The 19,325-nt window shown below is 44.7% G+C and overlaps 1 protein-coding gene across 3 annotated transcripts in view; it reads left to right on the forward strand.

The window, feature by feature from the left end:
* The window catches only part of SNCAIP (synuclein alpha interacting protein), a 153,581-nt gene that overhangs the window by 878 nt on the left and 133,378 nt on the right, over nt 1-19,325 (forward strand). Inside the window, exon 1 of one of the 3 annotated variants that reach the window (XM_073878575.1) lies at nt 21-155. The exons of 1 other annotated variant lie outside the window; for it this stretch is intronic. The gene's annotated coding sequence lies outside the window, so the exon portion shown is untranslated. Of the gene's footprint in view, nt 1-20; nt 156-748; nt 803-19,325 lie in introns of those variants that run through there. One more of the 3 variants, XM_073878576.1, reaches the window with a different exon arrangement.

Genomic DNA, 19,325 nt, shown 5'->3' on the forward strand with positions numbered 1-19,325 from the left:
TTGTGACGTAGCGGGGCCGCGGCAGCGCCTCTGCCGCCCGCAGCCCGCCCGCTCCCGCTGCGGCGGCTCCTGCTCCCGCCGCCGCCGCCGCCGTCTACCCGTGCGTCCGTCAGTCGGTCCGCGCTCCGGAGTCGCCGGCGCGCCGGGCGCCCCCGGTGAGTCCAGGTCCCCGGCGGGCGCGGCGGGGAGGCGGGGGCGGCGGCGCGGGCGGCTGAGCCTGTCCAAGTTTGCACCGGGCGACCCCGGCGGGTGTCGCCCCTGCTCCCCGCAGCCCCCGGGGCCCCCTTTGTGCCGCGAGTCCCGGCTGCCCGGGCAGCGGCCGTGCCTCTGCAGCAAGGGTTTGGGGGAAGGTCTCTATAGTAACGGCGGCGGCGGCGGCTGCCGAGCGGCAGCTTTACTCTGGGGAAGGGGGGGAGACAGCCCCCACCTCGGTTGCCAAAGGATTGTTCTTTTCCTTTGCCCGTTTGGTGTGGTTATTATCCGTGCTGCCCCTTCACATCGTATCGGAGGCGGCGATGGGCAGTGCCCCAGCGCCTGAGAGTCCAGATAATGAGGGGCCAAGTAATAGTAACAGCGACAGTACCAAATAACAATAATAACGCGAAAGAGGGACGCCTGGGGTTGCTGCCGCCCCGGGGAGCCCCACGCGCGTCCTCGGGGCTCCCGGGCTGCCCCGTCCAGCCGCAGGGCTCAGACCTGCCCCGGGCGCTGTCCTGCTTCCCAGGCTCGTCCGCGTCGATTTGAGCCGGGAAATGTGCCTCTCTTGGCCTTCCCTCGTGGTGATGACTTTCATCTGCAGGTGGTAAGTGAGGTGAACTGGTATTTTGGCTATTGTTAAATGCCACGTTTTGTTTATTTCATTTTTACGAAAAGAAAAGAAGGGAAAATTATGAGCCATTCCTGGCAGCCATACAGTTTCCACAGGAAATACTAGCATTCTTTGAGGAACACGCTACTGCTTGCAGCGAAGAAAGTCCACGAAACAAAAAGGCAACAGCATTGTTGCTCATTTTCAATGGTCCGCTAGGAGAGGATGGGGGGGTGGGGGGGGCGAACGTGTGTTGTTTTTTCCTGTGGGAATGTTGCTTTCCTTGGGAAAGTTCATTGAGGAAGCAGTACTGTTGGTGTCCGTTTGACCCTGGCTGGTGCCTGGGCCTCCTGGCTCTTCTTGACTATTACTGACAAGTGCCCATCAAAGAGCCTGGAGGCAGGGAAGAGCCCAGAGGAAGGGAGAGCCGGTGCAGGACCGTCTCGCCACACACCACGTGCTGTGGAGCCCGGCCAGGGTGCAGTTTGCAAAATGAAATAAGGGCTGTCTGGGGAGGTTTATGAGGATTACATGTGTGCAGAGTATGTCAGTTCTCCAAGGTGTCACTCTAAACACGTAATTTTCAAGCACCACTTTCTTCGCTGAATCTGTAGGAAGGCAAAAAACCTATTTCTCTTATTACGGAGCAGACATCCCAATTGGGAATGGGCCGAAATCTGTGCTTCATTTGTACATATTGAAATTTTAAAAGGCAGAGAGAACAAGGTCTAGGGAAGCAGTATGCTAATGTGTTGACATCTGGGAGAAAACATTTATTGGCTATTCCCGATGCAGCTCAATGTTAATTTAGGCTCAGCGTGGTTCGAGTGGAAGGGACATAGCTTTAAGGGGTTCTTAAAACTATTTGAAGAAGGTGTGACATTTTGCTGTCAATCACGGAAGTCTCTCCAGAAGGCAGTTTTCACCGACGATTACCCATAACCAAATACGTAGGAGTTCCCGAGTCTAGAATCAGAAAGAAGATGGTGCTTCTCTTAAGGGTCTTTTGGACATCTCAGAAATCAAATAGAACAAAATAAGGGATATAACTTTGAATGTAAACTTCATTTTCTCCATCAGAAGCGCTTCACGAGGAAAGGTTATGAGATAGTAGATGTGAAATGATGCTGCATTTATTGATTTGACATTTACCATGTGTTGATGTCCAAAAGGACATGACTAGCCAGATGAATCTCTCTATAAACTATGTCGCAGCTTTGCTAATTCCAGGCAGTTGGTGCAGGTGTCAGTGGAAATGTGGAACAGAGGCCAAGAAACTTTGTGTGCACTCTTGTTTTGGAAGGAATTGTAGTAGTACTTTACTGTTCTTAAGAGGAGGGAAACCCACACAAACATCTAATACAAACAAATGATCTTTGATATTATCAGAGAAAGCCTGGAGCTGTTTTTCTTGCCAGATTTAAGGCATTGCTTGTCAGAAGACGAAATCTCACAAGGAGCAGGTGCACCATTATAAGAAACACAAGGGAAATTCTCTTTTAAATGCAAAATCTAATTGAACAGCAACAAGAGAATCAGTGACACTCTTAGAATAGAAGCCTTGTTTTTGGCAGTCTGTCAGGTTACAGTTGCAAACCACATAGGAGAAATATGTGTCTTGGGAGAACAATAATATCCTGGCGAAAATCAAACAGTTGCTTCTGTGAAACTTTTACCCTTGTATATTTGTTTCCTTGTGCGCCTTTGATTGATAGGCAGGTCTCCTTACAAGGAGTAATTTACTGAAAATCAATAAATCGGTTACTTTTATGATATATACTTTGAATGATTTTGCACTGCACATGGATAACTAGATTTCATTTTTTATGGTTTGCATCTTCACTCTCTTTTAAGCTTTAAAAGTTAATGATCGAGTTATGTGTTGAAATGATGACTATGAATTGATAAGACTGATGGCTAGGCCCTGGACAAACATTAATTGATCCCTAAATAGTTATAGTGTATTCACTTTGTGCATTTGTGGCATATAAAAATATAAAACACACAATCTCTTCACAAGGCTCTTAGAAGGGAGGAAATAGGACACATGAAAGATACTTTATGATCCAGCACCCAAGATGCTGAATAGTAATTGGAAAGGAGTTCTGAGGAGAAAATGACCAAATCAGCTCAGATGTTTTATCCATTATGGTGTCGCTGCATAACCAATCACCCCAAAATACAGTTGCTTAAAGCAACCACGAAAGCTCATGATTCTATGGTCAGTGGTTTGGGCTGAGTTCAGCTGGGTGGTTCTTCTGCTTTTCTTGACGGGAGTTCCCTCGGGCATCTTCAGTCCGCTGGTGGGTGAGCTGGTGGCAGGATGATCTGGGATGGCTTCAGTTATGTCTGGCAGTTACCATGCTGTTAGCCAGGTTAACAGGTGACCAGGACATGTAACTCCCATTCTTGAGCAGATGAGACTGGGCTTCTTTACAAGACAAGCCCTGTACCAAGAGCAGCAAAAAAGCAAGTATGAAGCCTTTGCGTATATCCTGTTTGTTACTCTCCCATTGTTCAGAGCAAATCACAAGGTCACCTTGCATTCAAGGGGTGTAGAAAGAACTCCACTTATAAGGAGAGGAAGCCCCCCCCAAAAAATTGTAGTCTTTTGTTTGTTTGTTTCAATTTACTACATGTTTGAATACTCATTCTGGTGTATGTTTTCTACTAAGGAAGAGTCTACTATGAGTCAGGAGAGATCAGTGGGCAGCCCAGAATTTAGGTTAGGGAATGCCATCATTGTCCTGTAGTCTTTGTTCTATAAACCTTGAGTAAGTGAGGAACAATGCAGCAATAGTAAAAGTTGAGTCACAGCTTTCTGCCAGTGGAATCAGGATGGTTTGGTGACAGTAGGCTGGTGGCAGAGTCAGCAAACGATTGTTGGGAGGTGAGGAAGGCTCTGGCAAAGGTGGAGGCAGAGACAAGGAAAAGGAAGGGATCACTCTGGGGGGTCCCATATTTTAGGATTAGGTGACTGATGATGATAGGGCACTACTGAAAGCCTCCAGTCAAAATCATTCTGAAATTTTAAAAAAGCTTAAGTGTCTGAAGGAACAATTGTGCCGTCTTGAAAAATAGAGAAATCAATAAGTGATTTATATGGGGGGAGGAGAAAAATTCAGTTCCAGAAAGGTTGATTGAAAGAGATAAATTGAATGTGAAAGTACTTTATAAACTGCAGAGTATGCTGTGAACGTTAGCTATTGCTTAGTGCGTAAGTTGCAGTGAATTATATAGACTTGAGTTTCTCTAGAGTAAAGCAACAGAAACCAAAAGGCAACCTGGAGGATATCCCAAGGGTCAAAGGCAAGTCAGAAGAACCACTTTCAGGATGGAAACAGAACTACTTGGGGACCAGGCGAGTAAGAACTCAAGTTTTTTTCCGGAAGACACAGCTGGAGGTCTGCCCTTGGACTTAGCATACCCTCAAAGAGAAAACCTTTGGGGGTACCTGGGTGATTCAGCCAGTTGAGCATCTGACTCTGGGTTTCGGCTCAGATCATGATCTCAGAGTCGTGAGATGGAGCCCCGGGTCCCAGGTCGGGCTCCACGCTAGCATGGAGTCTTCTTGTCCCCCTCTCCCTTCCCCTGCCCTTGCTCTTTGTTTCTCTCTCTCTCTCTCTCAAATTAAATAAATAAATAAATAAATAAATACAACCTCAAAAAAGAGAGAGAAAACCTTTGGCCTAATGTGAATGGCATGCACACTGCTTAGCTGGGCCCATGGGTTGACCACACCACTAAGATGGCGCACAGTGAGGAGTCAGTAGGTGCTTCCTCAGAGGACAGGGGTGTAATGCTCTCAGAAGTGGGAATGGACACAGGATGGCAAAACCAACACCTGCCCACCAGCAATGAAGCCTTGCAGATTTGTTTGGACCTAGCCCCTGAGAAGCCCACAGGATAGGAGCTGACAGCTCAGGCATACTTACATAGAGCTCTGTGGGTGCATTAATAAGAGTTAAACCCATGCTAGTGTTGGGGTCTTTTCATGGAAGGAGAGTAAAGAAAGAAGGTCCAACATCGTGCGTCCTCCAGGTCCCTCCATAAATGTCAGTGGTTGTTCTATTAGAGGGGAGAGGAATTCAAAACACGTTCAATGCTTTTTCACCTGAGGGCTCAGTTGAGGTGCTGCTTCACCAGCCTTGGGTTATTGATGGCCAGTCTGAAATTCAGGTAGTGTCCTCACCATCAAGGGCAGCTGTGGGCCAGACAGAAACACCTGGCCACTCTAGCATCACCACAGTTAGTCTGAAGAGCACACACAGCTGCTCGTTATGGAAGGGCCTCGGATAGCCCCACTCAAATCCAAGCACACACTTTTATAGTTTCTTTTGTAAAGCCTAAGAACCCTGAAGATACTCAGTAAACGTTAACTTAATGAGTGAATGTGCCATGATCTGGTACGGTAACATTTTCTAAAGCAGTCTCGTTTGACTTTTCATTAGTCACAGTAGAATTTGCTATAAAATCCCTAAAATGTCTGTTTTAGATTCAAATGTTTCAAGGTACTATTGTCTCATGGAGGTTTTTATAATCCACCACTCACAGACGTAGACTCTTTCTTTTTGGAGACACAGTTTTCTTTACTTCTTATCTTTATCAGCAGCTCTTGGCTGCAAGTCACAGAAACCTAGCATACACTTGGTCAGGCGGGAAGGGGCATGTGTTGGCTCCTGTATGGGAAAAGTTCAGGAAGAATCCAGTCTGATTTCCCCCTCTTCTTTGTGGTGGTAGGACGGTCATCAGCAGCTTCAAGCTTAACCCCTGCAGGAAAAGAGAATAATTTGGGATTAACTCGAATTAGTGGGCACATGCCCATGCCTGAACCAGCTGCTGGGGCCAGGGGTTTGGAACACGTGTTCGCTTGTCTTTGACGACGTGCCCAGGCCTGGAGCCTTGGGGAACAGGAGTAGCAGTCCATGTGCGGAGGCGGGAGATGTGCAAATGCAGGAGCTGCATGGGAGGGTGGTCAGCAAAACCCTCCTAAACCCAATGGCCTGAAAGCAGGAAGGGGTTGGTTCCTAAAAAGAAAATATGGAAAAGAAGAGAAAGTGGATACAGTGCAAGCAAAGGGGCCGGTGTCTGCTCTTGCATCTGTTTTCCCTCGTGGACGCATCGTCCTCTCTGCCCCCAAGCCGTGAACCTGGGAATGATCCCGATGTGACCTCCACCTGGTCAATCACCAGGACTGCCTTCTCTGTCTCCATCTTACTCTTTCCCCGCATTAGTTTAGAGCTAGAGCCTCCCTGTTTCACCCTGCACAAGTCCCCTCTGAAAATGCCACATCCAGTCTCTCCGCTTCAACTCTGTCCTACCCACCATTTGTTTCTAAAGAACAAATAGATGAAATCGAATCAGGTAACTGCCTAAGAGCCATTCAAAACCTCATAACCCTGGGGGGCGGGGGGAAGACCAAGCTCCTGATCTTGAATTCCGTGGTTGCCGGGGTTCCCCATGATGAGGGCCCTGCCTTATGCCCTTGAACATCCACTCCTCCTTCCACACTCAACCCAAGTGTTGCTCTTGCAAGAAGCCTTTGCTGAATGCCAGGTCCTGCCCAGCCCTGCATCATAGTTTACTTTGAAACCTTGTTTCAAATGCTGGGGATTTGTGACTCTCTCCCCGAGGGTACTGACAGTGACAGCTGCCTGGGGCTTTCTCGTCTTTGTGCATCCCTGTGCCTAGTGCGGGGCTCCTTGTGCATCCCTGTGCCTAGTGCGGGGCTCCTCAAAAGAAGCTCTACTGTAGAAGAATGAATGAAAACTCTGTGCTGAGTCATTCATCTTGGTGATTTTCAAGGTTTACTCTATTTCCTTTAACTCGATTTCTTAAATTTGCATCTCACAGTGTTGGCTCCGAAAGCAGGTACTCTTTGAAATTGCTGCTCAGACACTTTTCAACTGTTTTCCCAGCTGCTTGGTATGCTCATTGCCTGCTTGGTCGCTAACAGCTACTTCCAAGGAAGAAGCTGAAAAATATCAGCCATCAGCTGCCCAAAGACAGTCTCGAAGCTAGACTGTGTGGCTCAGAGACCAGATGAGGAATACCTTCCCCCCCCCCCCCCCGCCATAAAAGAGGTTATTTAATAGTTAATATTTATGAGGCACTTTCTCTGCATTGGGTGCTTAACAGATGACTTACAATTATTTTCTTATTAATTCTCACAGCAGCCCTAGGAAGGAAATATTACCAGTATCCATCCTTTTTCTGCCTATGAGGAAACTAAGATTTACAGAGTTGGAGGGGCTTGCTTGCCACTCAGGTCCCTTCTTCCCGGAGATTGTTCAGCCGTCAGACACACCTCTAGGTTGTTGAGGATTAGAATCAAGCTTTGATTGGGCTCTTCCAATTCACCCATTACGATTTTTGTTGTTATTGCTCTAACGTGAAGTGACCACCTCCTAAGAATAAAACATGCCACCTACCTCCCTTGGCTTTCAATGTGTCAAAAAAGACTATGGAGAAAGATGTATCTAAAGCAGTAAGGACTCCGGTACCATAGTTGAAACAAAGACGAATGTCTCCCTTAGAAATTTCGTGATATTCCTATGGTTCTGCTGTTGCCAGATAATAAAGGGCTCCCCTATGGACGTTGTACTGCTGTGTATAGAATGCAGGCATCCTGAAGAGCCAGAGGGAAGTCTTAGTTCTGAGGATCACTCAGAAACTGAGTCCATAGATCAGTAAAATGAGCCAAACATTTTGGAAGCCACAGCAGCTCAATGGTTTTTACCAGTTTTCAGTCTGAGAGCCAGTTGAGAGCTTTTTTTTTTCTTAAGATTTTATTTATTTGACAGAGAGCAAGAGAGCACAAACAGGGGAAGCAGCAAAGGGAGAGGGAGAAGCAGACTCCCCGCTGAGCAAGGAGCCCAATGTGGGACTCATCGATCCCAGGACCCTGAGATCATGACCTGAGCTGAAGGCAGATGTTTAACCGACTGAGCCACCCAGGCGCCTCGAGCCTGGTGAGGTTCTGATGAAAGCTATGGAGACTTTCCTCAGAGAAAATAGATGTGCCCCCACACCACTGAGTTCACGGGCTTCCAGGATCCATGGAAGCCCGTTTGTGGATTTGCCGGGGCTCCATAGCCTCCAGGTCAGACACCTTGTTTCAAAGCTGTAATCCGGAAGACAGGTAATAGCCATTGTAGTATATTGACCACATCCTGCCGGTCACCTGCAGGTTTATCCACTGTTTACCCTGTGCCACTCCTTTTGGAGAAGTACAGAGCCCTAAGCACCCCTCTAAGACACGGATTCTGAGCCCTGTTGGAAGGGGTAGGGAGTGAAGTTAGGGGAGGAACCCCGTCTCCCAGCTAGCAAGGGGCAAGAGTGGGATTGAATGCAGGACCCACACCTGCATCACTGCTACTTCGCTCGGCCTCCACGCTCGCTTCTCTTACCACACTGGGCATGAGGTCGGTGCCCCGGAAATTCTGAGCCTTTGTTAGCCCTGACCCACCCCCCCACACTCTTCAGCGCCCCTGTTGGAAGTGGGTCACACGGCTGCTTCTGCGGCAGGAGCTGCTGGAAATGTCTCCCGTGCAGGAGCTGAAAGGGCTGGGCAGGTCTCAGCTCCTCTCCTCCTTCCCCTGTGACAACACCTCATACCCGCATCTGAGACATACAGCCCTGCCGCCGGACCCTGCCTAGGTGAGCTCCCCGCTCATTCCAGAGTGCATTTAGCACACTGGGAAGCCTTGACTGCACGGGTCCTCCACTGCAAAGCTGGCTGCAAATTCTCCGTAGGAACCCCTCCCCAGGCAGTTATTTTGAGCTCGCTGTATGCCAGGCACCTCTCAGAGCCAGAGTGAGCACACAGATGTGGTTCCCGAGCTCATGGCATTTCCATGTAGTCTATATCTCGCCAGGAAGGGGGTGGACAAAGAAATAAAGTGTAATGTTTTAGGAAAAAGGAAGTGTAAAGGATTGATTCTACTCCAGTTTCCATTCTTTGCGGCTTTACAACTCTAGGCACAAATGTGTCTCCTTCCCTAGCACCTTCCTCCCTCCCCTGGGATGTTGAGAGTGCTGATTTCCAGAGACTTTAGTAGACAGAGTAACGGGGACCCAGGCGCCCCAGGCATCTCAACCACCCCTTTGCAAATGAGCAGGCAGAGTGACCAGATGACCGGCCAGATGGGGTGGAGACACAGGGCTAGCTAGTTGGTCTGGTCCCCAGCAGAGCATGGCTCCCTGTAAACCACAGGCTGCCTCTAATTTATCTGTGATGTGATGATTATCATTTTGGCCTTTACGGTGTGGTCTCTCTGCTGCACATGAATCTGGCAGGCGTGCACTGCTCAGGAAGCAAACACAATACCAACCTCTGCTCCGTCTTTGCAGCCCCTGAGAGAGGCCCCTGGGGGCTCGTTTCTATGCAGTTCCTTCTTCCTGCTCATCCACCTGCACCCACACCTGCCCCTGAGCCACCCTCCCAGGTTCTTTCCCCAAGCATTGCCTTGTGCCTCCTTAGACCAGAACGGGCAAATAGAAATAATAGATCCACGAATGTGAGCCACTTAGGTGATTCCAGGTTCTCTAGTAAGCACATAAAGAAAAGTAAGAAGAAACAGGTAGAATTAATTTTAATAATATATTTAACTTAACCCACTATATCCCAAATATTAGCATTTCCACATATAATATAAAAAAATTATTAACCAGATAGTTTTCCTTCTTATTTTCCACATTTTCTGAAATTTGATGTGTATTTTATTTTTAACTCAGACGCTAGGCACGCTTGTGATGCTCAGGAGCCACATGTGGCTTGTGGCTCCCATGGTGGACTCCAGGCATGGGCTCTGAGGAGGCACAGGGTGTCCCAGGGGCAGACTCAGCAACTACTGTCTCTGGCTCCCTCAGCAATTAGCTTGAACCTCTACCGTTGCCCCTGTTAGACATGGCTGACTGTGCCTTCGAACGTGGGCTCTTGAGCTCAGGGAATGCATCGGTCATCTTCCTGCCCCCAGTGAGGAATGCAGTGTGTAGGAGGCCCACAGTTGGCCTTCCATATGGTGGGAACTCATTAACGGATGAGGAAAGGTTATTTGTTACCCCCAGGAGCTGCAGGGATTGGTGTGTATATGGGGTGGGGGGCTTGCCTTGCGTGACCTCCCTTTGCCTGTCACTGCCCGGCTCTGTCCAGTGCCACAGAATTGCATTTGAGTCAGACTGAACAGACAGGAAGCCTCTACAGTGAATAGGGATGTCCCAGCCTAGAGTTGTTCTGAGCTCCTGCAAGTCTGCTTGAGCTCCAGGCTTCATCTCTTTTAATATTGAGTACTAGGACAGCTTACACAAAGCCCAGTGTGTTAAAGCTTAATGGTCTTATTTAACAGGATAACAGCAACAACAAAATCCCCAAATATATAGGATAGACCAAACACCAAAAAGGCCAACTGATATCCAGAACATTCAATATACAGGAAAGGAATTGCTGTGTCAGGGAGCTGAAAAGAGTCATCGTCATGAGAGCTTTCTCTGTTTCCAGTGGTTTTGGACTCATCACGCCTCCCCGGGGAGAATGGGAGATTGATATCCTGAGTAAATTAGCATTTGCACACACAGTTTTTGAAATTTTGCAAGTGCTTCAAACCCACTAATGTGCATGTGCTTGTTTGTCCACTTTACCCCTAATAGTAAATGTCACTTGAAATAATTCATACAACCAAGTCTCACAGAATGGCACTCCCATAAAGCCCATACTAACCACATATTCAGATAAATGCAAAGTTTGAAAATGGAAGAAAATATTGCTATTTGATCTGTGAAGTGATTCTTGTCTCAGAGAAGAGTATGGTTACCTCAGCCCAATTAAAGAGTGCTGTGAAATAGAAAATGGAATCAGGCATATCCTCCGTTTTACTGTTGATGACCAGTTTCAAGCTGGAAAGCTCATGGACCTGCTTGGGGGTTTTTGTGTCTCAGAGGGCACACAGGGAGAAGTCAGTCCTGCTGTCACAAGCCATGAGGGGGTGGGGCGGGGATGAATGAAAATGTTTGAACAATTCCTCAGCTAAACTCTTTGGAACAGTTTGGAGACAAGGTAGCTTGCCAGTATTTTTGCGAAGTAGATTCTAAAAAGTTAAAAAAAAATCATAGCCTACATCACAGACATCATATGGTAGATAACTGAACACCAGCCATGTTTAAGTAGTTGGAAGATCCCTTCTTTAATAAGTCAAGGATGGTTTGAGACAGACAAAGCTTTACATCTGTTGGCTCCAGTTTGGAGAATGCTGCTTTCATCTGAGTCTCTTAGAAAGGAACTCGTGCCTCTCTGTGACCAAAATATACTTCGTCCAACATGACAGTTCGGCTGTGCTGTGTTGGTGTAATTGAAAACGTATAAAAAGGCTGAGAGCTACTTTTGAATTGGCTCGGTGAACTTGGACGGGATCTGTCAAAGTGGTGAAAGGTTTAAAGGAATTTTCATAAATGAGGTCTCCAAGCTGTGTTTTAACCATTGAATTCCAAGGAACTCCAAGGCCCGTGAACTCGGAGAATAGCGCCTTGGAGAAGAGCAGTCATATCAAGATGGAAATAAATGATTCATTTTCATTCCCCTAGTTCTGCAGACATAAGCACACTTAACTGCTGATCATCATAATTTAGCAGTACTGTTGTGCACTAAAAATACAATTTAAAAGTCTAATCTTTAATTAAATTGAGTACTCACAGATTAACATGGTTACAAATCTTGGGAGCTGGATATAGCACAATGTTTACTCATGTTGCTAGGAAATAGCAGAGCTCTTTGTAAGTTACAGATTGATTTGGTAAGTAGAGAGATGCGGGCTTCTCCCAGCAAGGACTTGATGATTTCTTCTCAGTTTCTGTTGCATAATGTATGTAAATGAATGTCCCGTAGCAGAAATCCTGCACACTCAGAGCTTTTGTTGGCGACAGAAAGCACAGGTGTGTGCACCTGAGTAAACATTTGGGAGATCTTTGAAAGGGTGATTTTACTGTGAGCTCTTCGATGAAATAAACATCATCAAGTGTTTGGGTTTTTAATGAACTGAATTTTTCCATTTGTTAGAATTATCAAGAAAAAGGATTGCTCTTTAAAATATAATTACCAGGAGGCTAATTGATGGTTTTGCATTCTTGCCATTTGTGGGAAACTGTGAAATTAGTACAGAAATTTGAGACAGGTTGATGGTTTTCCAGAATCATTAAAACTCGCATGTAGGAAATCCAGTCTGCTATTCTTTTTTTCTCCTTTCCCTGCCTTTGGCAAACCTCGCTGCATGACACACTTAACAATAGTTTTTAAAAATGCAAAGCTAGTGCTTGTATAGCATGAAAGAGATTGCTGGGCCAGCTCACTTGCCTTGTCCCTGAAAAGACAAAAGATTTCTATGTGCTACTTCAGTCAGGATCAGGCAGCAAAGAGTGGCCTCCTCAAGTTCAAAAGTAGGACTCAGAAAAAAAAAAAAAAACCCACAGGAACAAATTACTGTTTGATCTGTTTGAGGCAGCCCCTTATCTATGGAGCTGGTATTTCAAACTAGAGTCCCTTCCTAAGAGATGGAAAACTAGTAGAATACTTGATTTTCTCCAGGAATGACATCAGGGTGAGGATGCTCGTTACAGGATTTTAGCCTGTATCCAAGCTCTGAACAACGTGGGGAGAAGTAAAGGATGGTGCTGCCAGCGGGGGGGTAGGGGGGTCAGGAGAGCACTCCCAGATGTGCGCCCATGACCTCTATTGGTAATTAACACACTTTTAACTTCCCTCTGGATAGGTGTTGACTTCTTACTGCAGAAAGCTGTTGTTGATTTTGGTAAGAATTGTTTTCTCAATCCGTGCATGTACCTAGCACAGTCTCAAGTATGTACTCTATAACCAGTACCTGTTGGCTGAATACATGAATCCTTCAACATGTCTTGAATATAAAAGTATTAATATTATAAGACCCAAGGCTTACTCTGTTGCAGTTAATAGGGGTTAAGGACTTGTCTCCTCAAAAGATATTGTCATGTCACCTGTGTTATATATATTCAGAACATTCTTCTGAGGCAGAATACTATCAGACAAGGGGGCAGAATGCCATGTGATGGAAGGTTTCACTGCTCAGCCCCTGTTGGAATGAGTGATGGAATTGTAAGAAGTGAGAGACTGGCTATTACAGAACTTTTCTTGCAAGAAAGGAATTTGGGGATTTGACAATAATGAGATGGACAAATGAGATAAAACTAGCACATACATTATGAGCTTCTTGGGGGTGGCAGTTATTTATAATCATTCTGTCTCCCCAGACGCCTGACAGCATACTTATACATGGTGTGGGATAAAGATGGCGGGTAGGAGGCAAAATACCATACTGGTTATGAGCTTGAACTTCCACCTCAGAGCAAGGCTTGGCTCATTCTCTTACACTGTGTGTGATGTCATGTACTTACTAAACCTCCTGACATTATTTCTTCTCTTACTAAGAGATATTTTATTGCTTACATCACTTATTCAGGGTAAGTGGATAATCGGGTTCACTGTCTTCCTTTCTCTATCTGCTTTGTGTACTGAGATGCTTGAACTAAATAAGCAGCCTCCTTTGTTCTCTGGCTTCTGGCTGGGTCTGGCCAGTGGAAGGCATCGTCAGGATATGAACAGGCAGGTAGCAAGAGAATTTGAGCTCTTGACTTCCTGGATTTCCTCCTTACCAGGTTATCTCTTGCTTCTGTAGGCCATGGCTCCTGGGAGGGAGCCAAATCCCTCAAGCTGCTTTCTAAATTCTGGTAACTGTGCCCTCCTGCCGACGCTTCATGCTAGTAACCACTGTCCTTTAGACTCACTCGCTCACTGTGCCATCTCTCGGGAGTTACTCCAAACCCTGCCCACACCTTTTCACACAGTCTCTTTATTAAACTACCCTCGAATTGCATTTGTGTGTATCACCTGTTTGCTGTTGGGAACCTGACCCAAGTGACAACCTGTCTCAGAGGTCATTGTGAGAATGACATGGTTGAGGTAGAATTTAAAACAATGATGGGCTCGTAGTGAGTACTCAACAAGGTTATGTATCATTATCATACATCGTTTTTCTTTTTTACAGAGTATTGGGTTTGCCATAATAATTATTACTGCATTGTGTTAAATCTTAAAAAGGTGAGAAGAAAACAACTCATGTTGCAAAGGTTAAAAATGGGAACTGCAAGATAGAGGAAGAGCAAGGGCTAAAGTCAGCAAGTGTCCTGTAGCAGAGCTAAAAAGTCAATTAAAGATTTCTGACTCGGTTTCACCACACAGGCTACATAGTCACCACACATCTGGAAAAGAAAGTGACAACTTCCAAGTATTTAGTCACTTAAAACATCATCTACTTGGGATAATTGGGTGTGCTTCATGCAGCAAACCCTGTTTGTGATCACTAAATAATACTTGGGCTGAGTCATGGATGTCTCCTCATCTTCAGCTTCATGACCATAAGGGCTGGGACTGAGCATTTTCACACTCATGCCCTCCTGGTAGTTTCAGGACAGATGGTCCTCAGGACTGAATTTCTTCTAGGCTCTCGGGTGTAGACGTGCTTCTATATAATCAAAGCTGACTAGGAGACCAGCATTATGATGCTCATGTAGTAGATTTTCTGCATGTACACACATTCTGTCTTTGAGTTCTCGTTCTTGAGTCCCATAAAATAGGTCACTGTGATATTTAGAGTCATCTTGTCGATAACATATAGTACACTGATTAAACTGTCTGTCAAGAATGAAAACTAACGGAGTCCCTGAAGAGGTAGGGGCCACTGTGAAAACAAAACTTCCTGTGACTTCTTTCCATTTGATGATACATTTGTCGTAGTTGTTGAAATTCTGGACTGGATGGATGTATCTTTCAGTGGCTTGGAAAAATTGTGCAAGTGTTCTCAAACTAGAGAGAGTGAATTTCAGAAATGTCTCATTTTTACAATTAAGTAGAGTCAGGGGAGGCATAGAAATTTGAAGGGCCTTTTGATGTCAGTCCAAATAAGGATTTATATATTGTCCCTTTTGTTCAAGGAGCTGAGTAGAGAAAAAACATCTCCCGTTGCCAGAATTGCTGATGCTTCTGGAAGGAATGGTTGTCATTTGAACATTTGGATCTCTTTATGCTTTCACGTTTGGCTTTAAAGTCAACCCTAGGTAGGCTTCCTGCCTTTCATTATAAAAAATATGCTTTTCGTGTATTGGGCACTTAGCAAATAGGAAGTTTTCTAACTCATTATCTATCATCTGTGTATTTATTGTCTTTAAACTGTCCTTTCTGGAAGAAATAGTATGTTAAAGTGCCATCATGATCTCCCCATTGATCCTAACGAAGCTTCCTGTTACTTCATTTCAGCCCTTTACTTGTGCTTAGATTCCATCTCTTGCTATTTTTTTTTTTTTTTGCCTCAAGTTAAGTGCAGTGGCATTTTCGCTGAGAGGAACCAGTGTATTCATAGTGTTCATTATTCTAAATGATTACGCTGTTGTCACCACATCAGTTGTGTTGACATGAGTAGTAGTAACGTGGGAATAAAATTAAATTCTTAGTTGATCGTACCAAAAATATCACGTTACTCTACCCAAGAACCCTCTGTGGCCGCTTGCCAAACAGAAGTAGTCATGAGTCCTTTAAAGCCGAGTAACTGATGGTGTTCACAGATGGAAGACACATTACTTTATGCAGTCGTTCTGTAAACACGCTTTGATACCTTTCCTTGTGTAGACTCAGTCTTTTCCTTCTGTGAACTCTCTGCCTCGTGGAGGAGAGAAACTTGTTTGTCTGGAGTAGAGGTGTGAGCAAGTTCTATACTAGGGAGGAGGAGGGAGCCGTGAACTCCACCGGAGATGGGGAGGCAGGTGGTCAGATTATCAAGGGCTTCCCAGGCAAAGGGACCTTTGATTTAGAGTTCAAGGCCAAATGGGTGTGTTTACCAGGCAGAAAATTTAGGGGAGGGCAATTTAAGGGAGGGCAACTTCACAGACTTGTGAAGTTTAAAGTATTTTGATGTGACTTCACGGTAAGATAGATGGTGTAGAGTGGCAGGAGAAAATGTCAAAAGGATGACTGAATTTTCTTCAAATCTTCCTCTGTTTCCCACTATGGACAAAGGGGGCTTATGTTTCTTTTTCAATGAGTGATGCTAATAAATAATCCTACATAGATTCTTGTGTCATCCATTCTTAGAGCTTATATTATCACCTGTGTTGGTAACTTCCAGATTTTTCTCTCTAGTCCTGGATTAGAGATCTTCTTTGTCTTCTGGTCATGTATATTGTGATGTTTCATTGGCTCTCATAATTTACACCCCCAAAGTAAATTCACCCTTTCCCTCAAAATCTTGGCTCTTCCTCCATTTCTTAATTGAGTAAATGGCCCCAGCTTTCAACGAAATTATGTGTAATTTTTAACCCCCTGTTCTTTTAAATCCCCTGGTACCTCTAGCATCCCAATACTCAGTAAGTCTTGCTTTGTTTAGTCAGTTACTCTCAACATCATTGACTGTTTTCCATCCGCATTTCTAGTGTCTTTACTCAAGGTGTCATCATTTTCCCCTTTGATTACCATAGCAACCTTTCAACTCAACCCTACCCCTTTCTGATTAGTTCCCACACTATTACCAAGTTCATCTTTCTAAAATTGATTGTGTCTGTGTTTGTGCTAGTAAATTTGTAATAGGTTTTCATTGCCTACAGATAAAATAAAAAATGCTTAGCATCACGTACAAACCCTCATGATTGGCCCTGCACACCTGTCCAGCCTCATGGGTCCCAGGCCAATCTCCCACCCCTCTCGAGACTTATTCAGTGACTTGAAGCTCCCTATAGTTTCCAGTCTTGTAGTTTCCTAGGAATTGTCCCTTTTCTCTTCCCAGACTTCTTACCCTGTGAACTCATTTCCCCTGCCTCCACCCAGATTGGGGTGAGGTGTTTCCACAACTGTGTGGTGATTACTTACTTTTTTTTTTTGGTCTCCAGTAGACTCACAGCTCCTCAATGCCAGGCTCCATGTCTCATTCATGTCTGCCGTATTCCCAGTGCTTACCTTCATGTCTGGCACATAGTTGTAGCAAAAATAAGAGTGTTTTTGAAGCACTTATTATAGACCAGGCAAAGTGTTAACTTATTTACATACATTATCTCCTTTAAAGGGGAAAAACAACATCAAGCTTTGTTTTGGAAAGGGAACGTGGCGGAAAAGTGCAGATTAGGTAAGAGATTTATAACAGGGAGTCAACCTAGGGTGGTTATTTTAGCAACTGAGAATTTGAAAGAGAACTTTACTAGTGTAGGAGCAGTAGAAGTTAAGTGGAGAGAATTTATTATAGTGATTATTAGAAATGCTGAACCGATAGATGGGTGGGTGGATGGGTGGAGAGCCCAGCATGTGTTCCTTAGAACTTACCATAGAACTTTATTTAACTTACGAGTCTTATTAACCTTGGTGTGACAAGCTTATTAGGACTAGAGCAGCAACTCTCTGATGCAGGTGCAGAAGCAGCCTGTGTGGCAACATCCTGAGAGGAAACCAAGTCAAAAGCAGACAGGTTGTAAGAGAGTATTATGGGATGGCTTTTAAAAATAGATATTTAGGGCACCTGGGTGGCTCAGTCGTTAAGCGTCTGCCTTCGGCTCAGGTCATGATCCCAGTGTCCTGGGATCGAGTCCCACATTGGGCTCCCTGCTCCACAGGAAGCCTGCTTCTCCCTCTCCCACTCCCCCTGCTTGTGTTCCTGCTCTCGCTATGTCTCTCTCTGTCAAATAAATAAATAAAATCTTTTAAAAAAATAGATATTTAAGGTGCACCCGGGTGGCTCAGTCGTTAAGCATCTGCCTTCGGCTCAGGTCGTGATCCCAGGGTCCTGGGATCGAGCCCCACATCGGGCTCCCTGCTCGGTGGGAAGCCTGCTTTTCCCTCTCCCACTCCCCCTGCTTGTGTTCCCTCTCTCGCTGTGTCTCTCTCTGTGTCAAATAAATAAATAAAATCTTAAAAAAATAGATATTTAAAACTTTATGTATAAAATTATAAAATTAGTTTCAAAATTTTTCAGATAGGTGTGGGAGTCTGTTAAATAATGTAGAATTTTTTCAATCAAAAATGAAGCTTTGAGCGAAGTAATCCTAAGCTTAGGGATTGTAGGCAGAGGGTAATGGTCAAAAGCATGGACCCTATAGTCAGATTGCCTGGTTTGAATTCTTGCTCAGACATGTGCAAGCTGTAGATCGTAGGTCCAATTCTTAACCTCTAAAGTGGCAGCACCATCTCCATTAGGGTGTTATAACAATGAAGTGAAAAGAGGAAAGCGAGTGCCACTGTGGCATAGTGGGATATGGTGGCCACTCATTAAAGTCTGGATTTACCTCCGGGTACAAACTTGATTGTTAGCAGTAGCGGGAAAGGGAGTATTTACTGCATTTGTGTTTCACCTTATGGGGTGTTTTTTTAAGATTTTATTGATTTATTTGAGAGAGAGCAAGCAGCAGATGTAGAGGGAGAAGCCACGGAAGTCAGAAAATATTTGTTGATTTAATGAATGACTGCCTAACAATAATGAACAGTGAACAATGAATAAATGAATGAATGAATGATAACCCCTTGAAGTATGGACCTAGTGAGGTTCTTCTGACTGTCTGCTTTTTTGCTTTCCCTGGTTTCTTTGATAGATCAACTCCATACATGCAGTGTCTTCCCTCAATTCTCTGTTATTCTCTGTACCTTTACCTTGTGTTATTTTTTTTTCTTTTAATATTTACCCCCAACCTATCCTATGTTTACTTGCTTTTTTATTGTCTGTCATCCCCCACCTGAATGTAAATCTACATGTGTAAGACTTGCCTTTGTTCACTGCTATATTCCCCAAAGCTGGTAGAGTGGCTGGCCCATAGCAGAAATTGAGTAAATATTTGTTGAATGAATAAGTGTGCAGTTGGAAGCCTGTGCTTGGTAGAGAGTCTTAGGCAGGTTATCTGGCCACATAAATGTGTTTTTATAAATACTGTTTGCTGAATACATTGGGATGCTTGTTTATGTTTATAAAAACATAAAACAAAACTGGGAAAATATGAAGTGTCAGTAGAAAAATTTTAAATCACTCTCCAACTCTGAGGCAGTGATTTCAGATTTTTGTATGTTAGCCCTTCCTGTATTTGATAGCATAATTATGTGTCTTCTTGGATATATTATCTTATACCCTGCCTGTTTTTATTTGGTATTGTATCATCAGTATCTTTTTATGTTTTTACAAATGTTTTTGTAAAAACTTCTATTTAAAAATGATGGAGAAAAAGTACATTTCTCGCCGCCTTCCAAACAATGACAGGAATAATGAAAAACAGAGAAGAAAATCCATATGTAATGAAGCAAGTCATTAGCAACAAGCCCAGAGCACTTGAGGTATACCTGCCAAGCATGTCATGTTTGGATAGAGGTGAAGGAAGACATAAGAACCTACACTTATCATCTTGGACCTTGAGCAAGACCCAGACTTCCTTCAAATTCACTGCACTGCTGTGAACGACTTCTCCAGGGTCCCTGAGG

This window comes from Callorhinus ursinus, unplaced genomic scaffold (assembly GCF_003265705.2).
Source record: "Callorhinus ursinus isolate GAN/ISIS: 27379988/994484 unplaced genomic scaffold, GSC_fseal_2.0 scaffold30, whole genome shotgun sequence".
NCBI classification, from domain to species: Eukaryota; Metazoa; Chordata; class Mammalia; order Carnivora; family Otariidae; genus Callorhinus; species Callorhinus ursinus.